The sequence below is a fragment of the Phyllostomus discolor genome, chromosome 9 (genome assembly GCF_004126475.2).
Source record: "Phyllostomus discolor isolate MPI-MPIP mPhyDis1 chromosome 9, mPhyDis1.pri.v3, whole genome shotgun sequence".
Lineage (NCBI taxonomy): Eukaryota > Metazoa > Chordata > Mammalia > Chiroptera > Phyllostomidae > Phyllostomus > Phyllostomus discolor.
The window spans coordinates 86,122,495-86,138,441 of record NC_040911.2 but is presented as its reverse complement, the minus strand read 5'-3'; the positions used below and the strand labels follow the sequence as shown (position 1 = coordinate 86,138,441).

The 15,947-nt window shown below is 42.1% G+C and overlaps 1 protein-coding gene across 4 annotated transcripts in view; it reads right to left on the bottom strand.

Annotated features, from left to right (window-relative positions):
• RALY (RALY heterogeneous nuclear ribonucleoprotein) overlaps positions 1 to 15,947 on the bottom strand; it is an 88,560-nt gene that overhangs the window by 31,114 nt on the left and 41,499 nt on the right. For 2 of the 4 annotated variants that reach the window (XM_028523973.2, XM_028523975.2), the window contains exon 2: positions 13,846 to 13,923. The exons of the other annotated variants lie outside the window; for them this stretch is intronic. The gene's annotated coding sequence lies outside the window, so the exon portion shown is untranslated. The remainder of the gene's footprint in view (positions 1 to 13,845; positions 13,924 to 15,947) is intronic. 4 annotated transcript variants of the gene reach the window in all.

The following is a 15,947-nucleotide window of genomic DNA, read 5'->3' as shown; positions in this document are numbered from 1 at the left end:
AAGCTAAAGTAAGAGTAGGTGGCAGAGGGCCACTGAATGCTAGCTCAGTTACATGTATCACAACCTGACTCCCTTTGGCTGGACACTAAAAAGAGAGGTAGCCAGAAAATGAAGAGTCAGAGACTGGGAGGCAAAGAAAATCAAATTCTACTACTAATTAGATAAGTGGCCTGGGACAAGTCACTTGTCCTCTTTGGGTTTCTAATGTCAGGGATTGAACTAAAAGACATCTGAGGACCTCTGTAGCTTTGACTTTCTAGAAACCACTCTATTACCAGGTCGTATATGCAAATGTGAGTGTGGGAAATGCTAATGCTGTGATTAAGGCAAAGCAGCCTGAGAAAAACATCAAAAAACAGAACTCTGGTGTGACAAAAGCCCTGGGCACAGGGGAAGGGGAGGGGAGCTGAGAGAGGAAGAGAAGAATGAAGAAATTAAATGGGATTAAAGTTAATCTTGGGTAAAAGCCAGAAGACGTCAGAGAGGCAAAAAGAAGAGGGGCTGAAGCAGGAGGGTACCAGTTCTGGCCTTCCTACTAATCTGCTGTGTAGCCCTGGCTATTCATCGGCCTCATTTTCTGACTGGCCAAATGGACCTCAGGGCCCTGTATGTTCTGGCATCAGCTGTCCCCTCTCCAACCTTATCTCTTGCTTCTTTCCCTCTCAGGGTACTTACTCCAGTCACACTGTCTTGCCTTCTAGTTTCTGCCACCTACCCCCCGCCCCCCAAATACATGCTTGCCTTGGGGCCTTTTCACCTGCTCTTCTCTCAGTCGGAAATAATATTCCTCCTCAGAAAGGTCAGTCCCTGGTAACTTTTTAACCCTTTATCCTTGCTTATCTTTCTTCATAACACCAATGAAATGATATAACTGATTTCATCATTTTCTGCCTCCCCCACTAAAACAATTTCCATGAAGGCAGTCTGTTTTGTTCACTACAGTAAGGCAGCTCTACAAGTAGTATTAGGCATTTGTTGAATGAATGGACAGATGTATGAACTACTGGTTCCCTAAGGTGTCTTCCAGTTCTGGCATGCTATGATTTGGGGGCTTGTGGAACTGGTAAATCTCTCAGAAGTTCAAATCCAGGTGAGCATAGGTCTAATCTGTCCTTTTGGCTCCAATTTTTGGTATCTGATTTGCTTCAGTGGATCTTCAAAAGTCATCTCCAAACATAACACTTACATCCTAACACACAGCTACACACATGCACAGACAAATACGTATCACCTAATTCAAGAATCGTCACGATATGTGAAACACAGTAAACACATAATGTTGCCGTAGCCTGGAACATTAGGCCTAAGAGGTTAGCCCTAACTTACTTTGATAACTTTAACCCTCACTATAACCCCATTCCTGAAACCCTACACTGCTACTGTTTAACAGCTACACTGAACTATTTACCCTGCTCTAAAACACACATACAGGCTTCTGTGCCTTTGTCCTTAGTGATCTCTTTGCTTGGAAGCTACAGATTTCCTTTCATAATTGCCAAACAAGTAACCTCATCTTTCAATGGTTGTTTCCCTAATATTTCCACCCACTAGTATGAACTCCTATGGAACCAAAAACCTGAGGAAGAGGAGGTGGGAGAAAAGGCTGGAAAGAATGCAAAAGAAAAAACGCCTTCTCAGAGCTCTGAATGCCATGTTAAGGAGATTGGATATATTCTAAAAGGTTTTTTTTAATTATTTTTAAAGATTTTTTTAAATTTACTTTTTAGCTAGAGGGGAAGGGAGGGAGAGAGGGAGAGAAACATCAACTTGTGGTTGCCTCTTCTGCACCCACTACTGGGGACCTGGCCCACAACCCAGGCATGTGCACTGACTAGGGATCAAACCGGTGACCCTTTGGTTTGCAGGCCAGCACCCAATTCACTGAGCCACACCAGCCAAGGGTTTCTAGAAGTTTGAAGAGCAGGAAAACAATAGGAATAAGATCTTAAAACCTATAAAGAGAAGAACGAGGCCCTTCAGGGACAAAGACTGGAAGTGGAGAGATGAATTAGTTGACAATTAAAACTGAGTGAGAGAGAAAATCTGACCTTGGGTGATAGCAGAAGAAATGAGAGATGAACAAAATATGTTTACAGATAAAAATTACATAATGAAAAAGCAGTTACCGCCCAGCCAGTGTGGCTCAATTGGTTGGGTGTTGTCCTGCAAACCTAAAGGTCACCAGTTCAATTCTTGGTCAGGGCACATGCCTGGGTTGCAGGTTCAGTTCCCAGTTGGGGCATGTACAGAAGATAGCTAATTGATGTTTCTCTCTCATATCAATGTTTTTCTCCTATCTTTCTCCCTCTCTTCCCCCCTCTCTAAAAATAAAAATTTAAATTAAATTTAAAAAAGAAAAAATCATTACCTACCTTACTTGAACAGAACTCTGCACTCAAAACAAACTTCCCCCACACGTTACTCTATAACCTCCTTGCATCCAATATGACCCTTGAGAATAACCAGCGGCAGGGGAAAAAAGCATCCTGATCAGGAAAGAAGCAAGTCTGGGATTAACAAATCCAAGCTCCAATCCAGTATGCAGAGCTGCAGGACAACTCAAAATCTTGTTAGGTCTATACATCTGAGTATGAGGGTACTTTCCTGGGCTGGGCCAACTCTAGATCATGTTAACACGAGGCTCTGATCATTTTCAGTAGTGATATGATAAAGAAAATTATCCAAAACTTAGAAATAAGCAAAAAATTATGTGTAACTTTTAAAAGTCACATTAGGACATTTTTTAATAGGCCTCTGAGAATTATCTGATACTTCTCGAGTACATAAGTTTGTCTGACTTAACTGTTCATAAGTGGTTAAAAGCCCAAGTGGTTAAAACCTCTGTAAAGTTAGAGGTTAATTTGTAGAAAACTGAGAATGTGAACTTTTTGAAGCAGAAAGGATAGTGCCAAAGGTTACATTTTCATTAGGGCATTAATCAATTTTGGATCTAATTTAGCAATCTAATTTCAACAATCCTTTTCCCACTAACAACATAAATCTAGCTTCTTAAGTATTCTCTTTCTGCTAGTTTCCACATTAATGAGTTAAAAAAACCTTGAAACATGCTCACCATACGTATAAGAATTACACCCTGACACAGTAAGCACATCCATAGACCTGCCTACTTCACAGGAACCAGGAGGCAAGAGAAACTGACATCCAGGCACAGGATGTTAGTGAAGTGGAACAGGTGGTCACTTACAAAATGACATAATGACATAATGCTCAGTGTAGTAGACAGGGCACCAGACTAAGAGTCAGGAGACCTACCACTAATTCACTGTGCAACCTTAGGCATATTATTTACTGGCCTTGCTGGGTCTCAATTTCACAAATACATTTCACAAAATGGGAAAATCAGTCTAGGTCAGTTGGTCAGGGTCCTGGAAACCCTGCAAGTTTAGGGCAGATGCCGCAGGGGCTACCTTTGGGGAGGGTAAGGGGGAGGCTGAACTGGTGGGCTCTACCCCTCCCCACACACACACACACACTTCAAACAAAGCAGCTCTATTGTAGATGCTGAATTAGAATAATTCTGAATAAAGAGTTCCTCTATAAATGTGGTGACATTAGTTAAGGTCCCTTCCCACTCTGACATACTAAAATTCCATCATGTAAGGTAAAATGATCCCGGAAAAAATGCAGAGCCAAAAATATCTCCTCACACTCTATGCCTAAAAATATATTAGAAGAGGGTCTCATTAACAAGGCCATAGCAGTTGTGTAGGAATGGGTGAAGAAGGAAGAGGACAGGTGGGCAGAGGAGGGCTCAGAAAAGGGCAGAGACTAAGGTTGGGTGGGCCCATGCCAAGGGTAGAACCCTCTCAGAGAGGGCTTAGACTCAGTGGCCTTATCAAAACTAAGGATTTAGACTCAGCCCCTGGCTCTATCACATAAAGGCAGGTGCTTTCAGTTTCCTCACAGTAAGATCTCTGCAAGTACTTTGTAAACTGAAAAGAGAGTACAGGTTTGAGGACCTATTTGAACATTCTTATTCCTAAATCTTTTATGTGTGTATCTCTCCTCTCCTGCGAGGTCCCTGAAGGATGCTCATCAACAATGAAACGTAGACCCTCACTCTTTCCTTCCTTGTACGCCTGAGTTGAACACCAGTAGGGTCTTATTTCTCTTACACAACTTTGAAAACAGCAAGTACACTTTTCACTAGGGACTCAGTAGCCTCTCCCTTAGTGCTTGGATCTCTAGGCCATATACATAAAACTAAGTCCTGGGGAATGGTTTAAGGCAGGGCAGAGCAGAAACTCACAAGAAAATGTACCGAAGGCATAAAAGAAATTCCCATTTATATTAAAGCCACTGAATGCCCCTTCCTGACACTCCTTAACACTCCACCCTCCTGGAAGACCTGAGGCCAAAGAGGCAGTTTGGTACTCAGGAAAGGGCTTACTGTACTAAGTACATGGGGACTAGGGAATCAGAGGGACCTGAATTCAAACCTTAGATCTTTCAATATTAGATATATGGTTCTGGCAGGTGTGCCTCAGTGGATTGGGCACCAGCCTGTGAAATGAAAGGTCGCTGGTTCAATTCACCATCAGTGTAGATGCCTGGTTACAGGCCAGGTCCTCAGTCCAGGTGCATGTGAGAGGCAACCGATCAATGTTTCTCTCGCACATCAAAGTCTCTCTTCCTCTTTCTCCCTTCCTCTCCCTCTCTAAAAATAAGTAAATAAATAAATAACCTTTAAAAAATACTAGATATATGACCTCAGGCAAATTCATTTGTTTCAGTGAGTCTCAGCTTTCCCTCTGGAACTATTAAATAAACTTAATGAGTTATAAAGATCAAGGGAGATAATCAATTTAAAGTATCTATCATGACACCTGACACACAGTAGGTAGGCATTCAATAAATGTTACTTCCATCAAGAGCAAAGGGCAGATAGCAAAAGACTACTGAATGTGACTTACATGACAGGTAGGGAGAACGTGGGGACAGACCCCAGGCAGCAGCAGATCAGAGCTACGAGTGGCTCAGAATGGGAATGGGCTGATTTGGAGAGTCTGTTGTGCTATTCTAAGAGCATCTGGATCCTGTTCCAGCCAAAGCAAATCAAACAGGAGTGCTTATGAAGCGCTTGTTTCTAAAACAAGTACGGTCTGTGTTATTGACACACGCCACAGGGGAATTGAGAAGGCTGTTGGCAGAGATGTTAAGAAAGCTGACATGCTTTCAGTTCCAATCTTTTCTAGTACATTCATATGGGTACAAGTGACCTTGGCCCTAGAGGAGAAGAAAACCCTCAACTTAGACACAAAAAATCTAGGTTCTGGTGTGAATTCAACCCTGAGTGGGTGTCTTCACCTCTCTGGCCTGTTTTTTTTTTTCCACTTCCTCCAAATAATAATTCTCTATGTGCCTCCTCTATTATCACTATCTTAATTTTCAGATAATGATACTATAGCTCAGAGAGATTAAGTTAGTATTGGCAGGAATTTAAATTCAAGGTCTGCTGTCAAAGCCTGTAGTCTTTCCACTCTGCTGCATTATCTCTCAGTGTCAAATAAGGGGACTAAACCAGGTGGACCAAGGCATTTCTCAATCTAAAAATTTATGATTCTCAGTGGCCTGAAATTGTGGTTTCAAGAGCATTCTAAATACTCTAGGGCTAGGTGAAGCCTGGCTGGTTGAGAAGCCTACTCATATAAATGATATCCTCAACACCAAGAGCAAAGGCTGGGTTCCAAACACAGCCTGAGAGCCAGGAGAGAGCGGACAATGAAATTTTAGAAAGCCCTGAAGAGTCCCTTGGAGAATATATCACCTGACTAATTCGTTTTATAGATAGAGATATGGAGGCTGGAGAAAGAATGACTTGACTGGGAACACACAGGAAGTAGGTAATGGAGCACAACTATGCCTCATGATATCTCTCATACCTGCTATCTACACAGTCTCCAAACTTCTAGGCTCTTCTGATTTTCTCTTTGATATTTCTTTTCCAAATGCTGGGTGACAGGCAAGTCACTGCCCCTGCAGCAGACTCCCAGACACTTCCAACACTTTCTCTTTGTAGATAACGGCTCTTTCTTTGTAACTGTCCCTGGTGCAGCATTAGCGCGGCTGAGGCTAAGTCTTCTCCTTTGTCCCCCTCCTATTTTTTTTTTCCTTTTGACTCTTTGATGCCTTTGAACCACAGACCTATGTGCCTTTAAAGGCACAGAACTGGAAGGGACATCAGCAATTATAGAACAACTTTCTACCTCATTACCTCTTTTTAGAGCTGAGGAAACTGTGGCCCAGAGACATTAAATGCTTTCCCAAGGTTGAGTTAGAACAGGGTTAAGAGCCTGGATGACAATACTCACCTTCTACTACGACCTGACAATGAATATATGATATCAGAACTTACTTCAATTACCAGTGGTTGAACACAAATTCAAGCAAGGCATTTTTTCATCATGTCCCATTAGCATAACCACATAGGCATTACTGTTCCCATTTTGCAGATGAGAAAACTATAGCTCAGAGAGGTTGGTCACACAGGAAATAAATGTCAGAGCAAGGATTCAAACCTTTAGCTTTAAAGCTTCCTCTTTCCCCAGTATCATATTGCCTAAAAGTTTTGAAGATTATATACAATGGTGGGAAAGACAGTTAATTAATCTTCTCAAAGATCAGTTAAACTATAAGTAACTTTTATGTCTTTACCTAGGCACTTATTACATTAACTCTTGACTGATTATGCTAATTGGGGAAATGGAGAGGGGGATGAGGGTAAGGGAGAAGAGTGAAGACTCAGATAATACAAAATGACAGATAATTCCAAGGAAGCAATTTCTGCTTTTGTGTTAACATGGCATTCTGTAGGATAATTTTGTTTCATTTTTCTGAATTTGCCCCATCATAGAATCATAAGTCCACTTTACTCATATCCTTATTCTTCTCAGCTGCTGATGGACCTGTTTCCTGATCTATGATTTCCCAGTTCCCCAGCTTGAAATTTTTTATCTCTTGGCCTTAATTTTAGGCTCAGGACTAAAATTAAGAACTGCCCTCAGAACTGCCCTTGGATTGATCTGACATACAGGATCTATTAGGCCCTCTCTTCTGTCTGGCCTGCTGCTCCATTAGGACAGAGATCCTCTTTAGTTTTCATGAAAACTGGGGAAGGAAGGAAGACACAGGGCCCAAGGGAACCCAGAGCCCTTTGCATATTATTCCTTCCCCACAAATAAGCTGGGCCTTATTTTTTCCTATGATAGAAACCCTCAAGAAAGCCAGCTGCTTCTGAAACCAAAGTAATAAAATGTGGGCAAAATTCCTGGGTGGGGAGAGAACAAGGATAGCTGCTTCTTATATGAGCTCCTCTGTCAGCCTCCCTCAGATTTTTCTCAACAGAATTCTCCTGGGGCCACCAGATGACTACTCTAGCAGACAACGAACCTGCCTTACTAAGCTACAAGATCCCCTTTGGGCAGACATTCATCCCCACACCTTGAAGAATGATGATGCACTGCTATTACTCCTAGACCATTTCAGACACTGTACAAGTCCTTATCACGATAGTAGCTAACGTTAATAGTCCCTTACATTTGTATAGTAACTAACAGTTTTGTATAGCATTTATTTGAAATGTGCCTTACATAGTAGGCTGGGTAGAAACTGTTCCTTGTTTATAGATAAGGAAATTGAAGGCCACAAATAAGTGCCCAGTAAGCTTAGGCATTGATCAGAGTTCTCAACACTGCAACATTACCTGTAAGATTTGCATTTAAGCCTTGTTTGTTTTTCTTTCAAATATTCCCAAGTGGCCTTTTATTTCACAAAATGATTTCCAATACCACTTTTACTATATTATACTATTTAAATTAAAAAAAAAACGGGCAAATTCACAAATTATGTGCTTTAAAAATTCATTTCTACTTTTAGGCTGTACACATCAGATAGCATTAGTTCCCAAGACTCCATTGGTGAATTCTTAATGCTCTCACATTAACCTGAACTTGGACTTTCACATTAGGTCAGGTATACATACACAGAAGAAGCTTCTGAGTCACGTCGTCGTCTGGCCAGGCAGAGACTTAGATTTTCTATGCTCTTGTATGGTTTCCCCCAGCCCATTACTAAATCAATTAGCCAGTCTCTGAAAACCTTAGCCTACAATTTTAGTATACGTGCTGCCAGTGTGAGCACAAAAACCACTAAACCTTATTTCTTTAGTGGAATCAAATCTCTGCTTTGTATCCCAGTCATTACCAGGCAACAAAGGTATTCTGCAAGGCCTCCAAAGCCATCTTGAAACCTCTGAAGTCTGTGAGGTGGGCGGCTGTCTCCTCCAGCTCTTTATCAGGCAGAATCTCCTCAGAAGCCTGGGAGGCTCTGGCTTTTCATGTGTCATCTGACGTCCTGCTGCACTGCCTCCATCTCTTACACGGAGCTCAGGCCTGGCCAGTGCTGCCGCGCAGTCAGGATCCAGGCTGCCCAGCACTATGGATCTAGCCCTAGCACCCCTCCCCCTCGTTGGGACGGCTTAACTACAGATCACCTGCCTCCTTCGGTGTCGCTGAGTTAGGTTGCTGTGGCTCTAGATACTTCTCCAGAGACTACTACATCTGGAGCAAACTGCCAATCAAGCCTAAAGAAGAGTTTCATTTGGGCTGCTCAGTACCTTCAAAAAATAAATTAAGCCTTAAGCAACTAGAAAAAGGAAAAGCAAACTAAACCCGAAGCAAGTTGAAGTTAGGAAATAATAAAGATTAAAGAAAGAAATCAATGCAATAGAAAAAAATGTTGGTTCTATGAAAAAAAAAAAAAAGAAAAAGAGAGAAGGTATAAATTGCCAAAATCAGGAATGAAAAGGGGATATCACTACTGACCTTATAAGAAGTTTAAAGGATTATAAGGAAATACTTCAAACAACTTTAAGCCAAGAAATTAGACAATGTAGATGAAATGGACAAATTCCTACAAAGATACAAATTATCAAAAGTAACTCAAAATGAAACAGAAAATCTAAGTACACCTAAAACAAGTGAAAAAAATTATTGAATTAGTAATTAAGAAAAGCTACTGACCAATATCCCTTATGAATAGATAAAAATTGCAACAACATATTAGCAAATCAAGTCCAACACCATGTAAAAATAAAAAGGATTATACACTATGACTAAGATTTATTCTAGGAATACAAGCTTGGCTTAATATCTAAAAGTCAATGTATTGCCATGTTAGTAGAATAAAAGGACAAAACCACACAATAAAATCCAACATCCATCCATAATAAAACCTCTCAATAAACTAGGAATAGAAGGGAACTTAGTCTGATACATATCATCTACAAAATGCTATAGGCTAACACCATACTTAATGGGGAAAGACGAAGTATTTTTCTCTAAAATTGGGAATAAGGTCAGAGTGTCTATTTTCAATTATATTCAACATTGTACTGGAGGTCCTAGCTGGTGTAATCAGGCAGAGGGATTTTTAAAAAATAGTTTTTATTTACTTATTTTTAGAGAGAGGGAAGGGAGGGGAGAAAGAGAGGGAGAAAACTCCAATCGGTCGCCTCTCATACACGCCTGACTGGGAGTCAAACCAGAGACCTTTCACTTTGTGGGATGATGCCCAACCGACTAAACCATACCAGTCAGGGCAGGATTTTTTATGTTTTAATGAACATCAGATTACATCCTTCTTCTACAAAAACTCTGCAATGGCTTCCTATTTCACTCAAAATAAAGCCCTACTTGATCTGGATCCATGTCTACCCTTGTGATTTCTTCCTACTCCACTGTCACCCTTCATCCCTAGCGACACTAACCCCCCTTTGTTCCTCCAACACAATAAGCACACTCCTGTTTCAGGGCCTCTGAACTCTGCTTAACTCTATGCTTGGAATGCTATGTCCCAAGATAAACAGTATACATAGCTTACTACTTCAGTTACTCTACATTTCTGCACAGATTTTATTTTCTCAGGGGCCTTCTTTCAGCACAGTCCCTCCCTATTCCCTAGTCCTGTTTTATTTTTCTTCATAGTATTCATTTATCTGTTTTCCTTAACTAGAATGTAAAACACAAGAGAGCCATTTTCTTCACTGCTGCATTTCAAACACATAAAACTGTGCCTGGCACATAGCGAACACTCAGTACTCACTGAATGTCTTTAAAAAGAAAATTTTAGCCCTGACCAGTGTGGCTCAGATGGCTGGACATCACTCTGCAAAGCTAAGGGTCATCGGTGTGACTCCCACTAAGAGCACATGCATGGGTTGTGGGTTTGGTCCCCAGCTGGGGTGCGTATGTGGGGCATGCATGACCAAGAAGCAACCAATCATGTGTCTCCTGCATCAGTGTTTCTCTCTTTCTCCTTCCCCTCCCCTCTCTAAAATTAAATTTTAAAATCTTTAAATTTTTATGTAGAGAATGAATAAAAGGGAGTGAAGGGAAAGGACCACTAGCACAAGAAGCTTAAAAGGACCAGGATTTTAGGTCACAGAGAAAGAGCCAAAATAGGACAGCAGAAAAACTTGGTTCTCTGGAGCCAGATTCTTCTGGGTTCAAAGCTTAGCTCTTCCAATCACTGACTACTGTGTCCCTCTCTAAGTTTCAGTAATTTATAAAATGAAAACATCTCCGTGTAACTCCTAAGGTGTTATGAAAATAAAATCATTTTATATATATAGCACTCAGTTGCAAATAATGTTTAAAAAAATTTAACATTTTCTGACCTTCAAGAGGAACCTAAAACTCTGGCTGGTATATAGCTCAGTGGATTGAGCACAGGCCTGCGAACCAAAGGGTCGTCAGTTCGATTCCCAGTCAGAGTACATGCCTGGGTTGCGGGCCAGGTCCCCAGTTGGGGGGATGTGAGAGGCAACCACACACTGATGTTTCTCTCCCTCTCTTTCTCCTTCCCGTTCCCTCTCTCTAAAATAACATAAATAAAATCTTAAAAAAAAAAAAAAAGGAACCTACCTTTTGCTAAAACTACCTTTAAAGTTACCTAACCTCAGTGCTGGCCAGTGTGGCTCAGTTGGTTGGAGCATCATCCTATGACAAATGGGTTGCGGGTTCGATTTCCAGTCTGGGCCCACACCTAGGCAGTGCAAACCCCAGTGTGGGCGCATCCACGAGGCAACCACTTGATGCTTCTCTCTCACATTGATGCATCTCTCTCTCCCTTCCTCTCTCTCTCTTAAAAAAACATTTATCTAACCCCACCTTAATGAAGGGCAGGCATATCTGTATGGCCACTGCCCCTAGATTAAATGGCCTCCAGACTCATTTGAACTTCTCTTTCTCATTCCTCTTTCACACCCCCACCCCCTACTGGCAATTCTCAGCTCTCACCTCTAGCTGCTGTTAATACAGCAGCTCCTCCCTGCTCTTTTATATGCTGCTTTTAATTTTATGGGGGTTTTGAAACCAGATTGCTAAAACTGTTACAATAACATGTAACAGTAAAAATAAATGAGTGCTGTGCAAGGACTTAAGGGTGCAAATGACTCACTTTCTTGTTTTTTAGTTGGATTCTAAAAAATTGAGGATGTTAGATAAATAAGCTACTATATGGATAGCAGTATTTTATATCCTTTTTCTTTTACATGGAATCGTTCACATTTTAAAATAGTCACTGGTGGAACTTCTTCACAGGGCAACTATTACAACAACAGATCCAAACTTGGCATGTAGGACATGGAAAAGCCAGAAGCTACAAAACTTTAAGATCAACCAAACACAAAGAGATGGCAAGCAAGAGTCTGGAGATGCAGAGTAGGAAGAAAGGCTGACCAGCCAAGAGCACCAGGTAGAGGACAGACCCCTCTGTGCACCCTCAGGCAGAGAGAGGGACGCAGAATGTCCACTGTTACAAAGAGTGAAGAGAGTGGCTTATGTCACTGGCCAAGGGTGAAGGAGAAATGGTGGGAAAGCATGGCCTCTGATAAGATACAAGGCTACATGCACAAATGTCTTTTTCACTAGCAGTAAGAGGTAGGGGCAGGGGTGGGCAGGGAACCTAAGGCCAAAATAGGACTAGCCTTCCTCTTCTTCCAATGACAGTAGGGAACATGGCAACATCTCAGAATTAGTCAGTGAGTGCAAACACATGCTGGGGATGAGCTCTTAAAACTGCTTTAATATCTGTGTCAGCAGTGGCCTTGGAGCCAGGCTGTGGGAGTGCATTTAAACCTGCACTCTGCAGCCAACATGATGCAAATCATGGCTGCCGATGCTGCCTGGCTTTGTCTCTGCCCTAGAATCCCTTTCCTTGTGAAAAGACTGAGCTTTGGGAAGGGCCTGCAGAAGGAGGAGAGTAAAAGGGCATGGGACAAGATTTACTGTGCCGACTTCCAAAGGAAATTCCTCCCTTTTATTATTAGGGAATGGAATTACAAATAGGTCAGGGGCTGAGATGTCAGGGATACTTATAATGCTTTCTTCTCACTCTCTCTCCTTTCAGTCATGCTGCTTTAGAATTCACAAAGCTTTCCAACTTACTTGCATTTTCATTTGATTCTCTACAATGTCCTGCATGGTTGGTGTACACATGATGGACATGTGGGGGTGTGGGGAAGCACTCCAATTTTACAAATAGGAAAATGAAGATTGTTCAAGGGCAGGTATCAAGAGAGAAGATAAAAACCCATGAGCCTCAACTCCAACCCAGCTCCTCAGGTTCCTATCTGTGCTGGCCCCAGTGTTTACAGGACCCAATGTGTCACAGGTGTTTTCTTCTGTATTTAGCTTAGGCCTCTGCCTGCTTGAAGAGTTCTTCTTACCTTTTAATTTCTTGGCCCCTTACTAGAAATGCTATTGCTCAAAAGGAACCCACCCCCCAACTCCTATCTGCCTTGCTGGGCTCTCAAATAACTGGACCTCCTTTCTGAATCCGTGAGCAGGTCTGCTTCTTGAACTTTGTAAGAAAAATCAGGTAGCCTGCCAATTCAGGGAGAACAATGGTATTTACAGACTGACCTAGGTTCTAAAGTCAGCTTTGCCCAGGTGTGAACCCTAGGCAAATTATTTTAGCTTCCTGAGCCTCAACCCCCTCATCTATAAAACGGGGTTTTGTCTAGAGTAAATAAGATCCATAACACAATCGGTTCTTTTCTAAGATTTTATTTATTTATTTTTAGAGAGAAAGGAAGAGAGGGAAAAAGACAGGGAGAGACACATCAATGCAAGTCAGAGCAACATCGATCAATTGCCTCTCACACACATCCCACCCTGGAACCAAACAGCAACCCAGGAATGTGCCCTGGCTGGGAATTGAACCAGGAACCTCTCAATTTGTGGATGACACCCAACCAACTGAGCCACACAAGTCAGGACACAATTGGTCCTTAACGTGCTGATTTCCCTTCTTGTTTCACCATCTGCTGTTTTCCCTCTGAGCTCCCCAGAATTCCCCTTCACACAGCTCCACTCGATCACTCCATCCTTATTACTGTCCATGATCACATTTTGCAGGACTGACAAAACTACAGAATTTTCTAAAGCTGACCTATGTGTTTGGTAGGGTACAGTCAAGACTGAAATCAGGAAAGTTTCTAAGGGCTATGAGGTCATGTTAAGAGGGCTTGTGGAAGCTGCCAGGTTCCCCCCTCCCCTCCTAGCACAAAGCAGCCGGCAGAAGCCAATACGGGTTGAGCCTGCTTTGCCTTATTCATTGAAAATCACCCTGAACCATCCTGTGACAGCTCCAGTAAAGCTAGTTCAGTTTTCCTGCCAATACAGGAGGCTGCCTATGCCAATCTTGTAGACATGAAACAGAAGAGTAATCACCTGCAAGTTATCTATAGAAAGGGTAAAAATAAGCCCCAAACTAGTTACTCTCTGTCTTGGCCCAAGCTGAACCAGAGTTTCCCTCACTCACCAAGGTTTTCCTCAGTCAGCGATTTCCTCTTTAGGGTTACAGGGTCAGCCACCAGCTGCCTCTGGGAATAGGTATCACCTATAACAGAGAAGGAAGTCAGTCAGGGTCCTGCTCAGAACTTAGGTAGGTGTAGGCACTTAAAGTCCCTGCCCTCACATGTACTGCATCTTAACAAAAGATAGGCTAATAATTAAATGTATAATTTCAGGTCATGCTAAGTGCTATAAAATAAAGCAAAGAAAGAAAAAACGGAAAGGACTGAGAATGAAGTCTATTTTAGATAAAATGGTCAGGGAAGGCTTCTCTAACAGGTGACCAGTGGACAGAGACCTGAAGTAAGTGTAGGAGTAAGATCTGCAGAGATCTAAGCCAAGAGTGTTTTAGAGAGAGGGAATTACATGTGCAAAGCCCCTGAGGCAAGAGGCAAAAATAGACTAATTATGCTTAAGGAGAAAGATCAATATAGCTAGGATGTAGTGATGGGAAGAATGAGATACTACATGGGAAGTACATGGGAAGAATTACTCATTCTCCTTATTTTAATATGAAAAAAAACTGAGGCTCAGAGGTTAGGTGACTTGCCCTATACTAAAGTACATCAGTGAAAGAATTGCTCTTCAGGACAGCTCTCGCTCTATCTCAGGGGTGTCAAACTCATTTTCACCAGGGGCCACATCAGCCTTGAGGTTGCCTTCAAAGTGCCAAATGTAATTTCAACTCTTTAACAGTTGAGTAGTAGTTACAATTATACAGTCCTAAAATTATTTTGGCCCTTTGAAGGCAACCACAAGGCTGATGTGGCCCCCAGTGAAAAGGAGTTTGACACCCTGCTTTATCTCACTCTTGGGCCAGGTTCCTCCAGGCTTAGATAAGGAGGGATCTGTGAGGGGGCTCCAGGCCTGAAACAAAGCAGCAGACACACCAAACTGAAGGACTGCAGGCCTGGGTCAAAGAACAAAGGCAGAGGCCTTAGGCAGGTGGTAAAGGGCATGGAATATCAGCACCTCCAAATCAACAGATCAATAAATTGGACCCATCTCCTATTTCCAGCCTCCATGGTTCAGCAAATGACAAAACTATTCTCCCAAGTATTTAGACTCCAAATGTTTACCCTCTCTGACCCGTCCTTCCCTCATTTCCCATTCCCAAAATTGCAAAGTCCTTGTGTTCTGGGTTTTTATGTTTTGTTTTTTGCTCTACAAGCTCTACATCCACACTGTTTTTCATTATTCCCTACTGCGTCAACTTCCTCTTGGTTCAGGATCTCATTATCTCTTGCCTGCACAGCTGGAATTATTTTTTAAAATGTACTGACATTACAAAGACTATTACAGTAGCCTCTTCCCTGGTTTCTCTTCCACTAGTCTCCCTCACCCCTCCTGCCCCAACACATTGGGCCCACACTGCCAGACTGATGTTTCTAATGACACTCCCCTGCTGAAAAAAAAAATGTCCTGGCTCCCAATCACCTCAGCCTCACTCCCCAGGTATGCCATGATGTAGTCATCATCTGCTTTATGTCTGCCATGGGCTTTCTGGCTGCCATACTTTTGTCCATGCTACTGTCTCACCTGGAATGCTTGTCTTCAGGAATTTTGTATGTACTTGGTACACATTCAAACCCTTAATCTTCAAAGCCTAGCAAATCAATCAAGTTATCCTAAGCCCTTTTTCTCATGGCTCTTTGTTAGTCTCCCTGTTCCTTCTTGCTTGTAAAGATTCATACTGCTGCCCTGGGCGGGTGTGGCTCAGTTGGTTGGAGCGTCATCCCATAAACCAAAAGGTCTCAGGTTTGATTCCTGAACAGAGCACACACTAGGTTGCAGAGCTGGTGTCATTCATACAGAGTCAGGGTGCATTCGAGAGGCAACTGATTGATGTTTTTCTCTCCCTTCCCCTCTCTCTAAAATCAATAAGCATGGCCTCAGGTGAGAATTTAAAAAATAAAAAACAAAAGATGCGTACTACTTCCAGAGAATGGAGACCTAGTCAATCAGGAATTCTGTTCTCATTCCTGTTACTTTTTTTTTTTTTAAGAGTGTGGGGAAAGGAGGGATAAAAAGGGAAGAGAAACACCAATGTGAGAAACATCAATCAGCTGC